This window comes from Apis mellifera, linkage group LG6, assembly GCF_003254395.2.
Source record: "Apis mellifera strain DH4 linkage group LG6, Amel_HAv3.1, whole genome shotgun sequence".
Lineage (NCBI taxonomy): Eukaryota > Metazoa > Arthropoda > Insecta > Hymenoptera > Apidae > Apis > Apis mellifera.
This window is the reverse complement of record NC_037643.1, coordinates 14295105-14315934: the sequence shown is the minus strand read 5'-3', so window position 1 is coordinate 14315934 and position 20830 is coordinate 14295105. Positions and strand designations below refer to the sequence as shown.

The 20830-nt window shown below is 33.7% G+C and overlaps 1 protein-coding gene and 1 long non-coding RNA gene across 14 annotated transcripts in view; both read right to left on the bottom strand.

Annotated features, from left to right (window-relative positions):
- LOC408874 overlaps positions 1–20830 on the bottom strand; it is a 229536-nt gene that overhangs the window by 188439 nt on the left and 20267 nt on the right. Inside the window, exon 1 of one of the 11 annotated variants that reach the window (XM_026441152.1) lies at positions 16597–16701. The exons of the other annotated variants lie outside the window; for them this stretch is intronic. The gene's annotated coding sequence lies outside the window, so the exon portion shown is untranslated. Of the gene's footprint in view, positions 1–16596; positions 16702–20830 lie in introns of those variants that run through there. 11 annotated transcript variants of the gene reach the window in all.
- On the bottom strand, positions 141–2894 carry LOC100576661. 3 transcript variants are annotated; one of them, XR_411865.3, is made up of 5 exons: positions 2641–2894; positions 1632–2185; positions 1322–1579; positions 1129–1197; positions 141–1031 (listed from the first exon to the last, which is right to left on the bottom strand). It is a non-coding gene; the product is annotated as an uncharacterized LOC100576661 (long non-coding RNA). The 3 variants fall into 3 exon arrangements; XR_003304799.1 differs by having other exon boundaries at positions 1683–2185; XR_411864.3 differs by having other exon boundaries at positions 1322–2185.

The window sequence follows — 20830 nt, the reverse complement described above, 5'->3', positions numbered from 1 at the left end:
ATATTCAATATGTCTTTTTTTGATACTCTACATCTCTTCAAAATTGAAAACTTTCAAACGTTTATCCTTTTATGACAATTGACATTATTGTTAGCAAATAATAAGATCCATTACGTTTGTACAATGATCATAAGGCAATATAAAGGTCAAAACATTTGATCTCGATTGAAGTTCAGTGACAATCTAGTTTAACACCAGTGATTATCCTCACCAAGGGGTATATCAATCTTAATAACAAGTTTAAATCAAGTTCCTTTCCTCACCCTCTTATTTTCACTCTTACACTGTACTTCGCTTAAATAATTCGTGCGAATGAAACATTTCTCACGAAATTCGCTCTCTAAATATCAACATTGTTCTTGCTAAAGTCACACATAAATTAGTCACCTTTGTGCAATCAATTTATTAGCCAGATTCGAAGCCGAGTTTCGAGTAAAAAAATTTTTGGTGAATCTTATTCTAAAGTCATTTCTCGACATGGTGTTCAATGCTATCAAACTAACTCGAGAAGGGAAACGAAAGCGAGGAAACGTGGAACGAGGAGCAGAATGCAATTAATGGGAGAACCGATGCCTTTGCCAGGCAGGGAAAACGTTTCATCGAGAGGAAAGCGCGGTTGAGAACGAATGTGCATATACGCCGCGAGCAGAGGCAACGTCTTACCTTGACCGAACGCTTCCGGTGTTCCTTTGCTCTCTGTTGCTTCTACCATTTTGCGAGTATAACTTCAAGCGGTTAGATAATATTATAGGATAAGTGATTCGAAGCTAGCGGTAAGATTGAAAATTTCAGAGTTTGAGATTCTATTGGGTTATCCGCTATACATTTTCTGGACGAGATGAGAATAATGGAAAATTAGCACAGACTTTAGATCTATCTAGGGGAAAGTTAGGAATTGCAAAATTAGCTGAGTGGAGGCTTCAAACTTTAATCCAATGTTCAGCACTTCTTCAAGGGTAAAGTTAGGGAAATTAGCGAAATGGAATCTTCAGATTTTAGGCCCTAACATTTTCTATTTGCTCATGGTTATGCTGTGAACACAAGAGTTGCAACAAATTAATTGAGATTGGAAACTGAAGGTTTTAGAATATCAAAGATAGGACTTGTAATAAGACTTGTAATTTTTACCTCTTCTGTCTCACTATATGTTCCATTATATTGCATATTGTATATTGATCATGGACAATGTCGTTGAAGCTATGGATAAATATAAAAATAGAAATATAGAGCTTGTGGGTACTACTAGTCTTCTACATTCTACATATTCTACGACTACGTTCTGTCCGTGCAATTAATTATTAAACAGCTTGGCTACATATACCTCTTTGGGATCTCTTAGATATTCAGTTCAAAACGAAACTTTCTATCTCTTTCTATCTTTCCCTCGTGACTAGCTCTTCAAGCAGAAACCATATCCCTCGTGAACGAAAGTGAAATCGTGAAAAAGTGTAGAATGGCGGATACAGGATCAAAGATTGGAAATTTGCCAAGAGGAATTGATGATCAATTGATTAACCTCGGGTCGATTGCGATTTAAGTATCTTATCGTTTGAAAAATATTAAGATTTCGAGAATATTCCTGTAAAAAAAAGAGATTTAGAATTTTGTATAATAAATATTTCATAATTTACTTTGAATATTTTAAATCCAAGTAAGAAACGTTCGAGTCGATTCACTCTTACAATATCCTCCTCTTCTAGTTCTCGTTCCCTTGTTTAACAACTGTTGCATATACATACGCGTAATAACTGTAATATTTATCACTCTGCACGATAGTTAAGTTCCTGCCATGGTGGGACGATCGCCTACATACCGTTAGAATTGCATATAATTCCATAATAAACGACTAACTTACGAGTGTCGTTGAGCATGATGTCGCTCGACAAAGAGACTGACCCGTAAGTTATACGAAACGTGCAAACTTGCGCGTTTAAACGCGCGAATATCGCGTGAAACAAAACATATTCATTAATCTTCATAATGAAATAAGGATTACATGTAAACGTATACGAATATTCATTTTTAACATTAAACATTTGCATGCATACATTTTAACGACGAAGCATCAAATTTTTACATATCATATAGTCTCAATACACATTTTACAATTGCCCATTGTTATTTCCTCTGATCTTTTTCTCGAGAAAGAAACGTTTCCTGGTTCTCCGTCACTTTAAACAAATTTCTGAAACCACAAAGTATCCAATATAGAGTGTTGTTATATTCGTAGGATACTTTTATAATATCAATTCTTTTATAATGTCGAAACAAATGTAAAATTTGGTATGCAAAAATTAACGCAAATAGAATGAAAGAATAGTACTCTCATTTCGTGACTAATTTAAACTTTAATTTCAATTTCAATCTTTACGAACGAAAAGAAAGCATGGAACTATACCTAATTGTTAGTAATCTAATAGAAATGCAGATGTCGCGATTAGTACAATTTTTCATATATCAACGTTTATGCACACCAATCTCTGTATTTGTCTCGATCGTTAGAATCAATATTTCAAATCAATATTAAACGAACATATCAACACTTCACCGTAACATAAATCTTCTCCAAAATTCCATACATAACCTCTACTCACATACACGCGAACATCTGCCGATCGATTATATCCACTTTAACCTCACCGTTCGAGATCTATTCACGAATTGACGAGTATGATGTTCAGCTTGTGCTTTGGACGATGCCTGTGTATCTCAATGATCTTCCCTTTGTGTTTCCTTTTCCCGTGGGTGATGATGTAAATTATATTCCGGGGATCCGGGTCCGAAGTGGTGTTTCCACGCTCCACAGCCCAAAACAAGAGGATCGCGAGCGTGATCACGCTTAACCAAAATGCGGTACAGTGCATGGCTGACGCTACATTATCGGCCGCGCATCGTTTCAGTCGGCTTTTATAAGCTGACCGGTTTATCGAAATTCGCACGCGGACGTGACGAATCGCGGTGTAAATTTGCCGGATCGTAAATCGGTTAAGTATCCATCCAATGATAAATTTCATGCGGAACGGCAAGCGGAAAGGAAAATTCCGTTTTCCAGCCGGTGATTTTCGACGGAAACTCGGGTTTCATAGATTTTAACGCTTCGCTATGGCGTGGATGGGATGAATTTTAAATTGAATTAATATCGAGATGAATGGGGAAGTGGTTTAATCTAATGGGATTATTGAGTTTCGGTTAAATGGAATTGATCGGCGAAGAGTGGCCATTTAAATGTTTCATCGAAACGGTTGAAGATATTTCTTTGAAAATTGTTTGTACGAATGAATTTCTTCGAGAGCTTATTATTAAAGAATTATCAAAATTAATATTGAAGAAAAATTTTTTTATTATTAAAAAAATAAATATATTAAAATATTTTCTTCAATATCCAGTTTATCTTTTTTTTTTGTTCCCAAAGATGGATTTTTAAAATTTTATCGTCAAATTATATTTTTCACGAAAAAATATAAGATTCGCTAACAAATTATTCCTTCTCCTTCATATTATGAAATCCAATGATCCAATATTTGCGAAAGGATGATAGGAAAAATTCATAAATCGAAATCGAACATAAATATAATGATCACCGGATACTTTGATTGGTAAACAAATTTCAGCGAGATTCACGAGAGAAATTGGCTTCGAGTACACGGATGCGTTCAATTATCATTATCGGCCGAATTCCGGAAGCGTGAGGTTCGTTTGTATCCGATGCATTGACCGATCGATAACAAGCCAGAAATTGCATTCCCTTTCAACATGCTACGTTTATCGATGCTGCTTCAATCGCGTCTCCGTTTCCGCAGTTGCGTTTATTGGCCGATTCTCTTCTCAGCGATTAGATTAAGCGGAAATTAATTTTGTTTATTTATTTCTATTTTGAACAAATTTTGTGATATAAATATAATTATTTAATAGCACTTTCTAGAAATATCGAAAATATTTTTATTAGAAAATAAATATATATAGATATTTTTTTTTCTACTCGCTTTAGCTTGTGATACAAAATGTATTATTACTTTTAATATATTTAAAAAAGAAATATCGAATCGAGAAGGGAAATTGCTAAAAATTAAATAACGGAGAGGAAAAAAGCGAACTTTTTTCTCATTTTTGTCCCCTTTTTTTTATGAAAAACTTTATAAATGATTACAGGTTGTATGCAAAAACGAGTAAGTGAGATATTAATACGTGACATTGAATAACCATGAGTGATCATGATGCCCGAATTCAGGTCAATGGGAACGAGATTTATAAATATTGAAATTATATCTCTGAAAGTTTCGCGTACAAAAAGCGGGCATCGCTATTCGCTTTCCCGACGAAATATTTTTCATTTTTCCGATATTTTCCAAATTACTCTCAATTTTTCCATTTTTTTTTCAAATTCATCGAATAAATAATCGCGATCGAAAATACGCAAAATTTCAAGCTGGTTACGAATACGAATATTTTATTATATATATTTTTTAAAAAAATTTTTATTTTTTATTTTATACATTTATATATTTATTAATAAATATAATTAACATAATATATTAATATATTAAATATTTATTAAAAAAAAATCGAATAAAAAAGCGAGAATATTAGAAGAATTTACATATTTTCTTTTCTTAATTTTCTCAAACGACAAATTGTCTATGCGAGACAAAGGGAGAAGGGGATGGTTTGTTGCGTCTCTAAGAAGATTTGCGAGTTTCATATGGACAAGGAATACAAAGAGTCTAACGAAATTACGTTTAACGTTGAAAAAGGAAGAAAATGGAGGAATCGTTGGAAAAGAAATTTCAAAAAAACAATATTATTTTTTTTTCAAGAAATCGTATTTATGAGTTTCATTCAATTCTAAGGATAAAATAATTTTTATTAATCGTATTTAAATTGTTAATATTTTATAATTAATAAATATATTTATTTTATATATTAAATCTATAATAAATTTAATAATATATAAAAAGTAATTATTTACATTTAATTTCGACTTAAATATTGATTTTATTAATCCTTATATTATTTTAGTGATTATTATTATTTAATTAAAATATTCAGTTTAAGTAATTATTTATTCATTCTAAAATTAAAGTAACAATTAATAAAATAAGGAATTATTGAAATTATTCTGTACGATGTTATAGTTCTTGATTTTAGATAAAAAATATTATTTTATCGATCATAAAATTACATTTGTAATTTGTTTATTTGTAAGATAATTGCAGTCGAATAATTAAGAATAAAATGCCATATATATGTATTTATATGCGAAATAGAAAATAGAATACATCTTGAATCAATAATAGATCTCTATCCGCTTTGTCACGGTAACAAGACGCTTCAAGTAGTGATGGAACGTAACTTCCGTTCCAGTCAACGTTGAACAAAAGTTGAATGGGATGGTCGGCGTGTTTCAGTTTGATTAAATTCCACTTCGTACTTGGACATTTGATTACGAGATTACCCATAGGCTTGGCTAAAGTTCAGCCAACGTCGCCACGTTTATATCAAAGCTCGTTGAACCGTTCTCCAATTTCCTGTATTTAAGCCGTTTACATTTAAAAAAAGCACTGTTTGTTTTGAAACCGAATTTAACAAGTATTCAAAATTAAAACAAAAAAAAAAAAGGAAGGAATAAGAAATTGTCTTCTCAATTACATTTTTATTATACAGTTAAAATTTAATTTAATTCGACAATATCAAAACGCAATTGGAATAAAAGCATCTCGAAAGAAATTTTTCGCGAGTTGTATAATCGAGAGTTCGACGATTTTCTGCGATAAAATATTCTTATTTACTAGAGAAACACCTAGAAATGACAATAGTTTTGCTTCACCGGGAGCTTGACGATTCAGTTTTACTCTCGGATGGACACGAAAGTAGAAAAAAAAAAAAACAAATCAAGGTCACGATCAGATAGTTAAAAAAAAAAAAAAATACCTCTGCGATTCCCAAACGAACAACGTGGTTTAAAAAAAAAGCAGGAAAAAGGACAAATTGATAACCGAATCGCGTGACTAGCACAACAGCTTCGTAGCGTAAAAGTCGGCGCAGTTGTTCGCCGGATATATTCTCGATTATATCGTGTCTCGAGTAATATTTCTCGTGGTGCGCGGCTAAAGTTTTGTCGTCGCGTCCGTTCTCGATTCTTTTCGGATGGGGAGGAGGAGGGAGGAGGGGGAATGGCCGAGGCTTGAACGCCGGCGCGCCGGCCCGAGCACCGTGTAATTCAAACTGCGATTTCCTGCAGCTTCGAATGGAAGAGACGAGAGATTCCCCTTTGATTAATGTCCCTCGAATCGAAGAAAAAGGGGGAAAAAATTTCTGAAAAATTTTTACTTGCGCTTCTTATCTCTTTTTTTCTTCTTCTTCTTCAAGTGTGTATCTCTGGTAACGTAAAGGTAAATAGAAAAAGAAAGAGAGAGAGAAAGAAAGAGTAAAGCTAGTTGCAATATTCTGGAGACGGAACGGATGGGATGCATACTTTCCTATTCTGAGAGTAGCTAAGTCGATAAGGAAGGAACAAGAGAAGACGGTAGGTAAAATCTATTTCCAGAATAAAAGTTTCGAAACTTTTTTTATTCGGGAGGAGAGATTTTTCTCGTATTATCGGCGACGATTGATGAAAGTTTTTTTTTTTTTTTAACGAATTTTTAACGTGATAAATATATTAATAAATATTAGAGAATTAATTGTAATGGCGTTGTATCGAATAAAAATTATCGGAAGGCTGGTTACGACCTACGACGAGAAATGAAAACGAGATAAGATGTGAGACTGCTCGCCTTGCGTTTATGCGATAAATAATATTTCGTTTTTGACGACTTATGTAAAAAATACTGCGCAGAATTGCGTAATCAAACGTTGTTTTTTTTTTTTTTACAGGAATAAAAGTCTCGTGATTCAAACTCGATCGAAATTTTCAAGAAAAAAAAAAATATTCGTTAAATGTTAGAAAATAATTATACAATTTCAATTTTCATTCTCATCGTTCATTAAAAATTTTATTTCTTATTTCGATATTCTGTATCACGAGAAGCGTAGATATATTTTCATACATTTTCCTACAATTTGCGTACAGAAAGTTATCTCGAAAAAACATGGAACGAAAAGATTTCAAAGAAAGACTCTCGTTTCAAAGAAAGAAATAAAAAAAAGAAAAAAAGGAAAGAAATCTTCAGACGTATCGAGCACGCATACGGCAAAGGGAGAAGGAATTTTTTTTTCGATTCGCGAACTTCTTCCATTTGTCGAAATGATAAAAATCGAACGACTCCCCAGATATACACGCGGAAAATAGCGTTTCTCTGTGACCGTTCTCGTAAACCGCCAAAGAATAATAACGAGGTTTAAAGGTCTGAAACGGAGCGGATCTCTGGATTTCCAATCTCTTTGCCAAACGCGGAACGACGTCCCCGAGAATCCTGCCAGCTGCCTCGTAAACTAGGAAATAATGTTCCTCGACCACTGAAAAAAATATGCGAACCAAGCGTAATGTCGATTTACACGTATAATTTAAAGCGAATAATTTTCATTATTTATTTTTTTTTGTTGAAAGCAATTAAATAACGCAATTTAATTATATTAAAAATATCGAAACAGTCGATAAATTATCGACCCATTAAAAAGATCAATAGATTAAAAAATTAAATCTACGAAGATTCAGAGTAATTCGAAATATTCGAACGTTTCGCCACGTTTAACACGCGAAACGCTCGACAATTGAGCGTAAATATCGACGCGGTCGTTAGTTACTTTCCATCCGCGCGTACGGGGCAAACCGTTTCGCTCGATCGGACGAGAGAAAATCCCTAGAGCGTTGCGCGACGCGAGCGCCGCCACGCCAGCGCCTCTGTTTCCCCAGGGAAATAACATTATTCATTGCCCTTATCGTGGGGTCGCGGCGAGCGAAATTAACTAGCGAAATCTAGTAAATCATTCGTCGAGCAGGTGTTTGTCAAGAATTGCGTCAATCGCGCAATCATTTACGACGCAATGTGGAAAATTGGTCGACGAATTTTTGTTTTCTGCAACTTTCTTCTTCGTCGCGTAATCTTGTCGAGTTCATCGTTTGCAATTCTCTCTCTAAGAAACTTTCGATATTCTACACAGAGTTGACGTATCATTTTAAGTTTTTATTATTATCGTTTTTCGTTTCAATTTATTTTGCAATTTTGGATATATTTAATTTAAATTTGTCAAACGATTTTTGAACGTGCAAATTAGTTTTTATTTTTCCAATTATTCCAAGTTTTTAACGTTATATGAATTTTTCCAAATTTTTATGAAAATTTATATTGATTCGTAATATTTCTTAGAAAGGAATATTTTTTTTAGTGTTTTCACACTTTAAAAACGCAAAACTCCATTTTTCCAGAGACAGGGCTCGATTCGTATTCTGGAATACACATTTCACATTTCTCGAGAATTTGTTTCGGCAAAACTGGGACGACTTAACGGCGGAATATCAAACATTTCTGGCGCGAGATTAAACGAAAATATCGGAACGAGAAGAGGCTCGGGGTATTAATTCCAAGGACAGGGTCGTTAAAGCGAAATTATCGCTTAGGCCTTGGCTCGAATACCTGCCACAATGTCGAAAAAAAGTATTTGATGAGCTTATTTTTCATACACCGCGTAACTTATTATACACCACGTTACGTTGAAACTGTTGCTCGCTTATTTTCTACCAGTCAGTCGGGTTTAAAAATAACTATAATCAACAGTTGTTAATAATAATCTGTTTGCCAATTGCTACTAAAAATTCTGCCGCATCAAACATCACGTCTCGTCTTCATTTTCGACGATTGAAAAAAATTTCAAGACAACAATTTTTCCCCACGAATATTTCATACAAATCCTTTTTTAGAATCTCTATAAATAAGTGGAGTAAAGTGATTTTTTTCGCGTATAAAATTTTCTTATTTTAAAACGCTATTTTATCTCTCTCAGTTCAACTGTTCCACCCGAATTTCATCGAACCCGGGTACAATTTGCATGGAACGAGCTAGGTCATGGTATCTCCAACTCCGCCGCAACCCCCCGAAATTCCTGATGAAATTAGCCAGCGCAGGAATTCCGCTGTGGATTCTCGCGCGACCGCTATCTCCTCCAACGTAAAGAACGCTTTAAAGATTATCTTAGCAGATATCGCGGAACTCGAGACGAAGAAAAAGAAATATTTATCGCCCCTCTCTTCCTTACTTTATTTTCTCTTTCTTACTTTCTCATCATTTTTTACAATTCTTTTTTTTCTCTTTCTTCACAAAAATTATAAAAAATTCAAAGTTGAAAACGAGCATAGAGGAGGTTAGAGTTAAAAAAGAGATGGTAAATAAAATGTTGCCTCGGAAGAAATGTTTAGAAACGAAGAATAGAAGATAAGATTATTATATAAAAAGAAGAAGAAAAATTTAGTTTGAGATGTGAAAGAGAGATAAATATATCGATCGATGGATAACTACTTTCAACGAAGAATAAAAATGTTTGTTGGAGGAACATTTTAATCAAACGTATCTCGCACGTACATGCATTCCATTTCCTCTCATCGTTTCATCTCGTATATTAATCCCTTTCCTTTGATGTTTTCGAACCTCGACAGGATTAATCCGATTTATTAGCGAGCAACTCGGGTTAGATAATTAAATTGGTGGCCGTTTTGCACGCAATTCAGCTCCTCGATTCATCCCCCGATCCTGTTTTCCCTTTCCCTCGTCGCAAATCGAATTAAGAATTCTCTCTTTCTACCATTAATCTTCTACAAATATTCGATACTCCATAAACAATCCCCAATTACAATTTCCTTCCTCTCCTCCCGTTTTCCCGAAATAAAAATTCGACGTTTCGCGAGATTGCAAACACCGCGAACACCACGTTTCTTTCTTTTATCGATCGAGCTTGAGAAATTAACGATTTTGATTAATTAAAACGTGTGCCTACTCGACACACCTTTATCTTATTCCATGGATAATAAATTACCAATAACTCTGACGTTGATATAAGCAATATTAATCATTTTTAATCATTATTTCTTCTCAAGTAAGGTTCATCGAGATGCGTTGAAGGGTTAATTTAAAAATTGATGAACAAGCATTCTCTCTCTCTCTCTCTGTCTCAGTCTCAGTCTCAGTCTCAGTCTCAGTCTCAGTATCAGTCTCAATCTCAGTCTCAGTCTCAGTATCAGTCTCAATCTCAGTCTCAGTATCAGTCTCAGTCTCAGTATCAATCTCAGTCTCAGTCTCAGTCTCAGTATCAGTCTCAGTCTCAGTCTCAGTCTCAGTTTCTCTCTCTTTCTCCATATCTATTTTTTCGTTTCGTCTCTATTTTTCCTTTCGAATTTTCGAAAAAATTTTTATAGAAAATCGCGTCTTCGTCGCCATTCTTAATTTTGAACACAACTTTTTATATTAAAAGTAACGCGATTTACAGGATTCGAGTCGGATTTAGCGATTACCATTGACGTTGTTTGAAATCACGTGGCTGTCTAGGAGAAGAGAATTTTCGTTTCAGCAAATTAAAGAATAACAGGAGGCGAAAAGATTTGGGGATTCAGGCGAAGAATTCTCTCCTTCACTATTTTTAGAGTTCGGTCCAGGTGAAATTTCCTTTATAAAATATTCGCCTCGAGAACGGAGGAGGAATATCGTCGCAAAAGTGGGATGATGTCGCATTGGGGGTCGGACTCTTTTTTTAAAACGAAACTGTACTAAGATTTTCCCTCTCTTAGGATAAGGAATGAATATTAATGGCGGGGAGAAATTAAAAAGAAAAATTAATTATTGGTAATTATTTGTAAATAAAATTATTTCTATGTATCGTTACTATTAATTGTATTGGTATATTATATTCTCTTAGGATAAGGCAGAACGAATGAATATTAATGGCGAGGAGAAATTAAAAAAAAAAATTAAAATTTTGCATGCGAACGATGAAACGAAATAAAAATATCTGATAATTATTTGTAAGTAGTAAAATTATTATTTTATTATTTATTTATTATTTATTTTATTATTTATTAATTATTTTAATTATTATTTATTTGTAAGTAGTAAATAAATTATTTCAATACCATTTTACTACCATTGTATCGTTATTATTAATTATACTAGTTCTATCTTTATAAAAAATCAATTCTTATCAATTTCAATGAACTTGAAGTATATTATTCGTTATAAGATCGTCGTTTTGAACGATTTCTATTAGCAATTTGCAAGATATAAAATTATTTCAATATATTAATATAATTTTACTGCCATTGTATCGTTAATATTAATTATACTGGATAACAACAATCATCGAATAAATATCGCACGTTTTTTCCATGAATAAATAATCGATCTCAATTTCCTAACTCAGTCAGCCAATAGATTTGCACGTTTCTGACACGGTTCGCTGTAATAAGAAACCTGGAACGTGTAAGTAATTCCATCTACAGTCGGAAAGGAAAAAGAGGCGAAAAGGAACGAAATTAGGAGGAGCGACATGGTGGGGAGAAGAGTGGAGGGGGAACGAGAAAAAGAAGAGGATAAAAAAGGAGGAGTAAGATGGGCGGTTTTCCTCGAGTTGTGGGAAAAGAAAAATGTATTAAAGAAGAATCGTTCCGGTTTCCTTTCGGTTTTGAAACAGCGACGCGACCCTGAGCTTCCTTTTCACGGAAAGGAATACACGCGTATTCATCCTCTCCGCCATTTATTTCTCTCTATTTCTTCCTTCTTTCCTTTTCTTTTTTTTCCTTCCTTCCTTCTCATATTCGCCCATTTTTCAACCCCAATTTCGGCTCACGATCCGAAGAAGGATTGAAAAGAGAGCCGTGCAAACGTCAGCAGGGTTCCACCAGGTATTAATTTCCTCCTCTTTTGCGAGTCGCCGCGGAAGTCGCGGTTGCGCATCCAACACAACATCTCTTTCTTTATTCCCATTGGTCTGTTCAAATACACGCCGTTCCAACGCACGCTTCTACTCATCGTGAATCGTGTTTCCACCGCGCGATAAGACACGCTTCTGTAGCGTGTTAAATGGTTATTTCAAAATTTTATTCTTTCATCGCCGATGTGATGTAAGTGTGTATATATAATTTTTTCCGATAGAAAGTTTTTAAAACGATTTGTGTTATGTACGTATTTTTGAAATAAAAATAAATAAGATTATGAATATTTATTTTGAAGATCGAGTAAGAAATTTCGTATATTTTATCCGTGTTGAATAATATTAAGTTTAAAAAGTTTAACGCGTTATCTTTTTACTCGAACAGGGATCGTATATCGATTTTTTCTATTTCCAGACAATCTTTCGAAAGAAAAGTTTGCATACTTTCTCGAAGTATTCCGACAAATTCTGATAATTCCTCGCCTCGTAAAATTAAAATTATTATAAATAAAAAAAGGAAAAGAAATTATTCTTTGGAATATTTATTTATCGAGTAAATTGTAGCAAACTCATCCAACTCTTGTAATACTTTTTTAAATATTAGAATTCTGCTAATTCCTCGCCTCGTAAAATTAAAAGTAATAAATAAAAAAAGAAAAAGAAATTATTCTTTGGAATATTTATTTATCGAGTAAATTATAACAAACTCGTCCAATTCTCGTAATACTTTTTGAAATATTAGACGAATTCTGCTAATTCCTCGCCTCGTAAAATTAAAATTATTATAAATAAAAAAAGAGAAGGAAAGAGGCAAGAGAAAAAAATTATTCTTTGGAATATTTATTTATCGAGCAAATTATAACAAACTCATCCAAAATTATAAATAAATAAATTATCAAAAATTTTCATAATTCTTTGCCTCGTAAAATTGAAATTATTATAAATAACAAAAGAAAAAGAAATTTTTGGAATATTTATTTATCGAGTAAATTATAATAAACTCATCCAAAATTATAAATAAATAAATTATTTAAAATTTTCATAATTCCTTGTCTCGTAAAATTAAAATTATTATAAATAAAAAAAGGAACAAGAAAAATAAATTATTCTTTGGAATATTTATTTATCGAGTAAATTATAATAAACTCATCCAAAATTATAAATAAATAAATTATCCAAAATTTTCATAATTTCTCACCTCGTAAAATTAAAATTATTATAAATAAAAGAAGAAGCAAGAAAAAAAAGTTATTTTTTGGAATATTTATTTATCGAGTAAATTATCCAAAATTCTGATAATTCCTTGCCTCGTAAAATTGAAATTATTATAAATAACAAAAGAAAAAGAAATTTTTGGAATATTTATTTATCGAGTAAATTATAATAAACTCATCCAAAATTATAAATAAATAAATTATCCAAAATTTTCATAATTTCTCACCTTGTAAAATTGAAATTATTATAAATAAAAAAAGAAGCAAGAAAAAAAAGTTATTTTTTGGAATATTTATTTATCGAGTAAATTATCCAAAATTCTGATAATTCCTTGCCTCGTAAAATTGAAATTATTATAAATAACAAAAGAAAAAGAAATTTTTAGAATATTTATTTATCGAGTAAATTATAACAAACTCATCCAAAATTATAAATAAATAAATTATCCAAAATTTTCATAATTCCTTATCTCGTAAAATTGAAATTATTATAAATAAAAAAAGAAAAGGAGCAAGAAAAAGAAATTATTCTTTGGAATATTTATTTATCGAATAAATTATCCAAAATTAATAATTCCTCACCTCGTAAAATTAAAATATTATAAATAAAATTATTCTTTGGAATATTTATTTATCGAGTAAATTATCCAAAATTCTGATAATTCCTTGCCTCGTAAAACTGAAATTATTATAAATAAAAAAAAGGAAAAGGAGCGAGAAAGAGAGAAATTATTCTTTTCTCTGAGGCAATTAGAGCGCGGATATTTATTTATCGAGCAAATTATAGCAAGCTCGTCCAATGGCCAAGAGTGATGACAAACGAAACACATGTTCCGTGATAAACGGCCAAGTAACTATACCCATTAATCAATTCCCTGCAATTAAATTCCACTTTCCTTCAATCGTCCGTTTAATCACGCGCATGCACGGTTACCTCTTTTAATTATAACGACAACCGGCTATAGTAATAATTGGTGGAAACCGTCCGGACTTAAATCGATAATTAAATCGACGGAGTGGGGGGGCGCGACGTAACGAACCTACTTTTCACTTATGAATTCACTTTTAGCGAATTCGATGATCCATAACGGGAAAATAAATCGAGGGAAGGATATTTCACGTTCCATCTTTACTTTTCTCTTTGTTGTTGATAATTGACTCTGTTCGATGGAAAAAATATTCCTTTTTTTTTTTTTTTTTTAACTTCAGAATTTGTCTCAACTTTTAATCTTTCCATCTAAATCATCGCATTGTTATCGTAATAACTTTTAATTTGTTCGATCTATTTTCTTTTAAGTAAAAAAAAAAATATTTAAACTCTTCTCTTCAACTTTTAACTTTCTCGATCTAAATCATCGTTATTCTCGTAATAACTTAACTTCTGTTTTCTTTTAACTTTAAAAAATGAAATATTAAACTCTTCTCTTCGACTATTCAACTTTCTCGATCTAAATCATCGTTGTTCTCATAAAAAAGGAAATTAATTTTTAATTTTTCGATCATCGATCGACACGATACGATTTCGTGCAAGAAAAATTATTCACTCACGTATATTCTATATATTCTACTATTTATGTTGTTAGAGACACAGATCTTTCTTTCACTCAGGTTCCCATCCTCATCCTCTCTCAAATTTATCCCGTATACACCTTCCTTTTCATACTTGAGCTCCTCCCCTCTCCACGCCCATTCTTACGATTCACACCGAACGCTTTCATTCCATCGAAACGAAGAGCAAACGGCCATTCAAAAATTTCTCCACGAGCCGCAGCAGATCGTCATTGGAAAGACGAGAGGCTCGTTCAAATAGCTGGCGAAAAACGTACAACCAAACGTAACACGGAGATCGAGAGATAATTTTCAAGGAAGCTAAGTTTGCGAAAAAAGAAACAATCCGTGAATATTCAACAAGAACGAAAATTTGTGTTCGCCCAATTAAACGCCATTGTCATTCTACGCCATTGTCTCGCCTAACCGAATGGTCAAAAAGCCGTTTCTGCGACGAGTAAAAATAAATTTAGAGAGGAAACTTGGTCAAAAAATTGTTGTCTCAAAAATTTTATCGGCCACGAGTTCGATCAAAGAGAATCAGCGAAATATTAAAATATTCGAGAATAATTTCTTTTTTCTCAATTCGATTCGATATTCTTTCCTTTCTTTTCTTACTTGAAATAAATATCGAACGATCGAGATTACGCATGATAAAAGGCGAACATTCGAGGCGTTAAACTCGTCCTACACACGCGCTCAACGTTTAACGAATTCGCGGCGTTAGGCGTGTAGCAACGTTCACTTGCCTCCAAGCAAGTCGAATTAATCGTCTTTTAAACCGCGATCGAGACCGTGGCTAGAAACTTAGCCGCAAACTTGCCAATATCCGCGGTCATGCAACGGTAACTCGAACTTGGGTATATCGGAGAGCCTGGTTGCGTTCGAGATGGTTCATTAACGCGAATCTATAACTTGGACACTATCTTGGACGAATATCGCTTCGTAAACGAATTTCGTCCGAGACCGATCGATGAAATGTGATTTGAAGTGGTGTATATTATTTAAAAAAAAAAAAGAAAATCTTGAAAACAGTTCTTTAATTGAATAATATCGATTCGATTATATTATTATAATAATTTTAATCGAAATGTTTTTTCGATTGGTAAAAGAAAAAAGATCGATCGAAATGAGTTCTTTATCTATTGTATTAATCAAACGTATCTTTGAGGCGACATTTAGCAACGAAGTAATTTCACCTAGAAACGTAGTAGAAACGTTCAAGTATAAGTCAAAGCATGAATTCTTTAACTGTACGGTAGAGACATCTTTCGAGTTTATTTCGTTCGTCCGAGATAAAAACGATTTAGATACAGGCGACGAACCTTATTTCAGAACGTATAGCGAATTTATAGAGTTCGTGCTGTCCTCGACGCCATCTATCGGGAAAACTTTTCTAGGAACAGTTTTTTTTAGGATCATACTCGTCTCTCTTTAATTTTATCTAACTGTCACGTTTCGATATCGAGGAGAGAATAATTCGAAACAATCGTTTATAAAACTCCCCTTCCCCCTCCTCATCAGCGCCTGCCCGCGCAATTTAAATTCGATTAAGAATGTTTTTGTATCGTTTCGAAACGAAGCGTAAAATAATGTATAATATCATTGATACAAGTATACATTGGATCATTATAGATTATTTATAATAATCACGCCTCGTGAATTTTTATTTATGCGTATTAAAAATTACATTTTTCAAAAGTCTCGTAATAATCTTCTTATTATTAACTAACTCTATTTCGAAAGCGTGTACTACAAGTTGTATCGCAAATATAATAAAGAAAATTATCAAGAATTAAAAATAACTAGCAGATAATAATAATTCGAAACTTCATAAAGTATATTTTCAATTACAAATTTTCCTGATTCGATTCAATTTATTATCGAAAAAGAAAAGAAACAAGAACACGAGATAAACTATCTTCTAAATAAAGAGCAAAAAAAAAAAAAAATTAATCGAATCCCCATTGATAAAACTCACCTGAACGTGGTATCCAGCGTACAAAATGGAGGTCGATCAGGCGATCGATCCGTCGGTATGCGCGCGACGGATCGAACGAAACTGCACCGCGTAAACTCACGCACCTTTTTCTCACTTTCACTCGTGGCTAGGCGTACGTGTCCCGCGGAAGGCGAATCGCACAGCGGAGCGTTCGTTAACGAGATCCCTTCGCGTCGAGATCCCCCTAACGGGATTCGAATCGCGCGGCAGAGAAAAATGCAGAGGGCGCTGAATATTTATAGGGACACCTCGCGTAAACAACGTGAACGAGCGCAATCAACCAAGCGAAATTATCCCACCGCGAGATCCCCGATTTGCATTCGCCGCGGTTTTCCACCGCGAATAAACCAAGATTTCGAGAGGAGAAAGGAGAGGGGAATAATTCTCTAGCCGTATGAATAGAATTATCGTGGAATTCTTCGAGAATTTTGTTTTCGAAACTTTTTCGGATAATCGATTCCGCGGATGTTATTACCAGCGGTTGATTTCGCTAGTGATGGGATCGAGCGACTCTAGAGTAAACGAACAAATGTAATTTTTGTTTATTATTATTTTTCTCTCGTGATTCAATTTATCTTACAATCTTTCCTTTATCAGTGATTCGGTAACTAATTGACAATTTTCTTTTTTTAAATTATCCTCTGGTTCACGCGTTTCTCGTTATTTTAAGAAAGTGAAGAATGAATTAAAAAAGGAAGTAATAAGAGAAAGAAGGAAGATAAATATGTACATATTTATTTCAATATAATATAAGAGATAACAAAAGGGAAAAAAGGGTAAATTGGAAACGAAACTTCGATTTAATCGAGTTGGAATGATTCTCGAGACGAATAGAATTATCGTGAATACTTTGAGAAATACTTTTTCAAACTTTTTTTGATAATCGATTCCACCGAAGGATATAGGTTCCTTCGGTAGTGATGGGATCGAGTAACTCTAGAGCGAATGAGTAACAGAAACTAGTATCTCGTTTTCATGATTCATCGAATATTGATCGAATTTTAAGAGTTCTTCATTTCGTGAAAATATTTATGAAGAATGAGATTCAACAAGAGAATTTATATCTACGAGATAAGAAGGGAAAAGGGGGTAGTAAATTCGACAGACTGGCGTCCATTGACTTTTCTGCGCTGCACAAGAGGAGGCTCGCGCCGACAGAACACGCATACAAATATATCCTGTAAATAAAGAGCACAGACCACTTACTAAGAATGCTCAGGCTGGTTCAAGAAGCATTTTGGACAGCTAGGTAGCCCGGCCCTTTGCGAACGAGAACCAGATGTTCCTTACTCTTATTATTCGCAGAGAATACGCGTCTCTTCCACCACGAATGCCACCAAGAGATCATTATATATATTTTCATTCAATTTGCATTTCCTTCGCTTGGTCTTAGCACGAGAAATTTTGTCGAAAAACAAATAAAAAGAATTTCAGAAAGAGAAAATATTTGCAGGATTATCGATATCGTGAACGTTGAATCTACGTTATATTTTTATTACTTTATTTATTTATTATTATATTTATACGTTTTATTTTTTAGGTTATTTCGATCGAATATATTCGAGTGCAAAAGTCTCTTTCGAGAGTGCAAGTGTTGACAATAAAAAAAAAAAATAATTCTTGAGAATTTTTCAATTCGATTAAAATTTCGAAAAAAAATTTGGAAAACGAATTATTAAATTTCGATTATGAAAAAAAAAATTGAAAGCGTAGGTTAGGATACGTATGGTGATGGAACGAGGAAATGTTTCCAGAATCGTGATGATATGACCGAGGCCCGTGGAAGTAACAGTACATGCCACGTTGAACGCAATGTAAATGCCAAAGAGGCGCGTCCCGAACAAGCGCTGCATTCTATCCGCCGACTTTTTATCTCCACGCACGCATATTTAACCGCAGAAGCTTCCACGAAACGTCGCCGATTCGTTCCTCGGTGAATACCTCTTCTCTTCGATGAAATCGTTACGCATACCATGGAACAAATGTTTGGATATCTGCTCGATCGATTTTTATTTTATCTTCTAATCTTATCTTCTTAAAATCGTGATTCTTTTATTTATTTATTTATTTTTTAGCGCAATGTACTTGGTTGATGTAATTATACTATAACGAATGGAATGGAAAAATTCTCGAAAAAGAAAAAAAAAGATCAAATTAATACGAGAATATTAACAATGTTAATATTATAGAGTAACTCTTCCTCGGACGAATATATATCATCCTCTGAAATATTTATCGCTGGAAGCGTCTAAAATTTCCAACTAACGCTGCAAAGGTAACAACCTCGTTATATAGTCGAGGGAAGTTGTGAGGAAAGAGAGAGAGAGAGAGAGAAAGAGGAAGAAAAAGAAGAAGAGATTTTTCTCGTAATTTCGAAAGACAGGAAGTTTTCATCGAGTCGAGGCAAATTGCAGGGGTGAAACCCTTTTGTCGCGAGATAATCTGCAGCGACTGTACGATGAAAATCGCTTTGTCGCTTCTACCGGGGGTCAGAGATAGTTGCACAATGCTGAGAGTATTAATCGGAGTACTTGCGGAGGCAATTTCATTTATTTCGCCTCCCCAGTGACCGGTCCGGTGGTTAAAGAGATACGAAAAAGAATGGACGAAGTGGAATGGAATGAAATCGATGTCATCGATGTCTACGAATAATGGAACGAATGTTGTAAAAATGTAAAAAGGTATCGGGTTTAAAAGCGTTAAGTGGAAAGCATGTAAGAGTGAAATCGCAAAATGTTACGTTTTGAACGATATATTTTAGGAAGGATCGTCCTTTGTTATTCGTCCAATCATTTCAGATTTGTAAAAACTGTGAACATTTTGTTCGAAGATGTTAAATTCAATAATGATTTTTAATATTTAATATTATTCGTAAATAAATATAATAGTATAAGTCGATATTTGTATATATAATTAATAGGAGGAAAAGTATCTTATTCACCGTGAGATAAAAAAAAAAATCTTCGATCTCTTCAATTTTAATAAATTTCGCGATAGATAAATTAAACCGTTAAACCATCACGAAGCAACGATGCGATTAGTGAGAATGCCGGATCGAGAAATCAATTCCTCGCGGAAATAGAATCACTCATTTCGAACCGAACACAATTCTCACACTGCTCGACTCCTCTGCGCCTCGATAAATCATTATAAACACTACATTCGAGGTAAGACGTATTGATATACAATGCGCACAATCACTACTTATAATATTCAGTCATACGTGGTTTCAATTATAATTATATAGAAAATAAGAAAGAATAATCAACTGGAGAAAGAAAAACGAGACGAGTAATGTCTTCTAAAAAAAGAAAGGATAAAAGAGAATAGTATAAAAGAAATTATATTACGAATAATTTATGAAATAAATGAATAAATACACCAGACAAACAGAAACGGACGGACAATGCGAAACGATACGAGATCACGCACAGCGGAAACTTCGAAGTAAGAGAGAGAAGAAAGATAGACATAAAGAGAAAGACAGAGAGAAAGAGAGAGAAAGAACAAGGAACATATCGCGAACGTCTGAACCGCGCGAGAGTTCCTGCGGAACTGACAGCCACTTCCGCACGATCGTGGAAAAATCATGGGACTACCCCCTCTCCCTGGACAGGCGCTCACGTGACCTCAACCCTTCGCGCATCCGAGCAGCGTGGCAGCTATAGCTGTGTTCGCGACCAATGATGGGCAAAATTTAATAGTTGAATCTACGAATAAACTTAATTCTGCTAATAATTTATCGTTGCAAAACATAATAATAACAATAATAATAATCGCAAATAACTGTAGTAGGATCAATTACAGTTACGAATAAATGTTATTCGAACATTTTAACAATTTTAATTAACTAGTTACTTTTTCAACGGATTAATATCCGATGTATCCTCTGGCATACAACAGTGCGTGCAAGCGTCACACTATTGTTTATCCTTCGAACTGGTCGTCGAAAACCGTAGAGCGTCGCGCGACGATTTCGAAAAATTCGACGGCTCGATTTTTTCCTTCACTCTTCCCCTTCCTTTTTTCGTTCTCGCTTCGACGGAATCGTGCAAATTGGGACACGTATCGCGAGATATTATTAATGTAATGATGTTTTCAATCTTACCTTAAGTTTATCGATCACTCACCTGCAACAGAAAACAGGATCGGTACTTTAGTAAAGAAAAAAATAAGATTTTACATTTTTTTTCTTTTTTTTCTTTTCAACCCA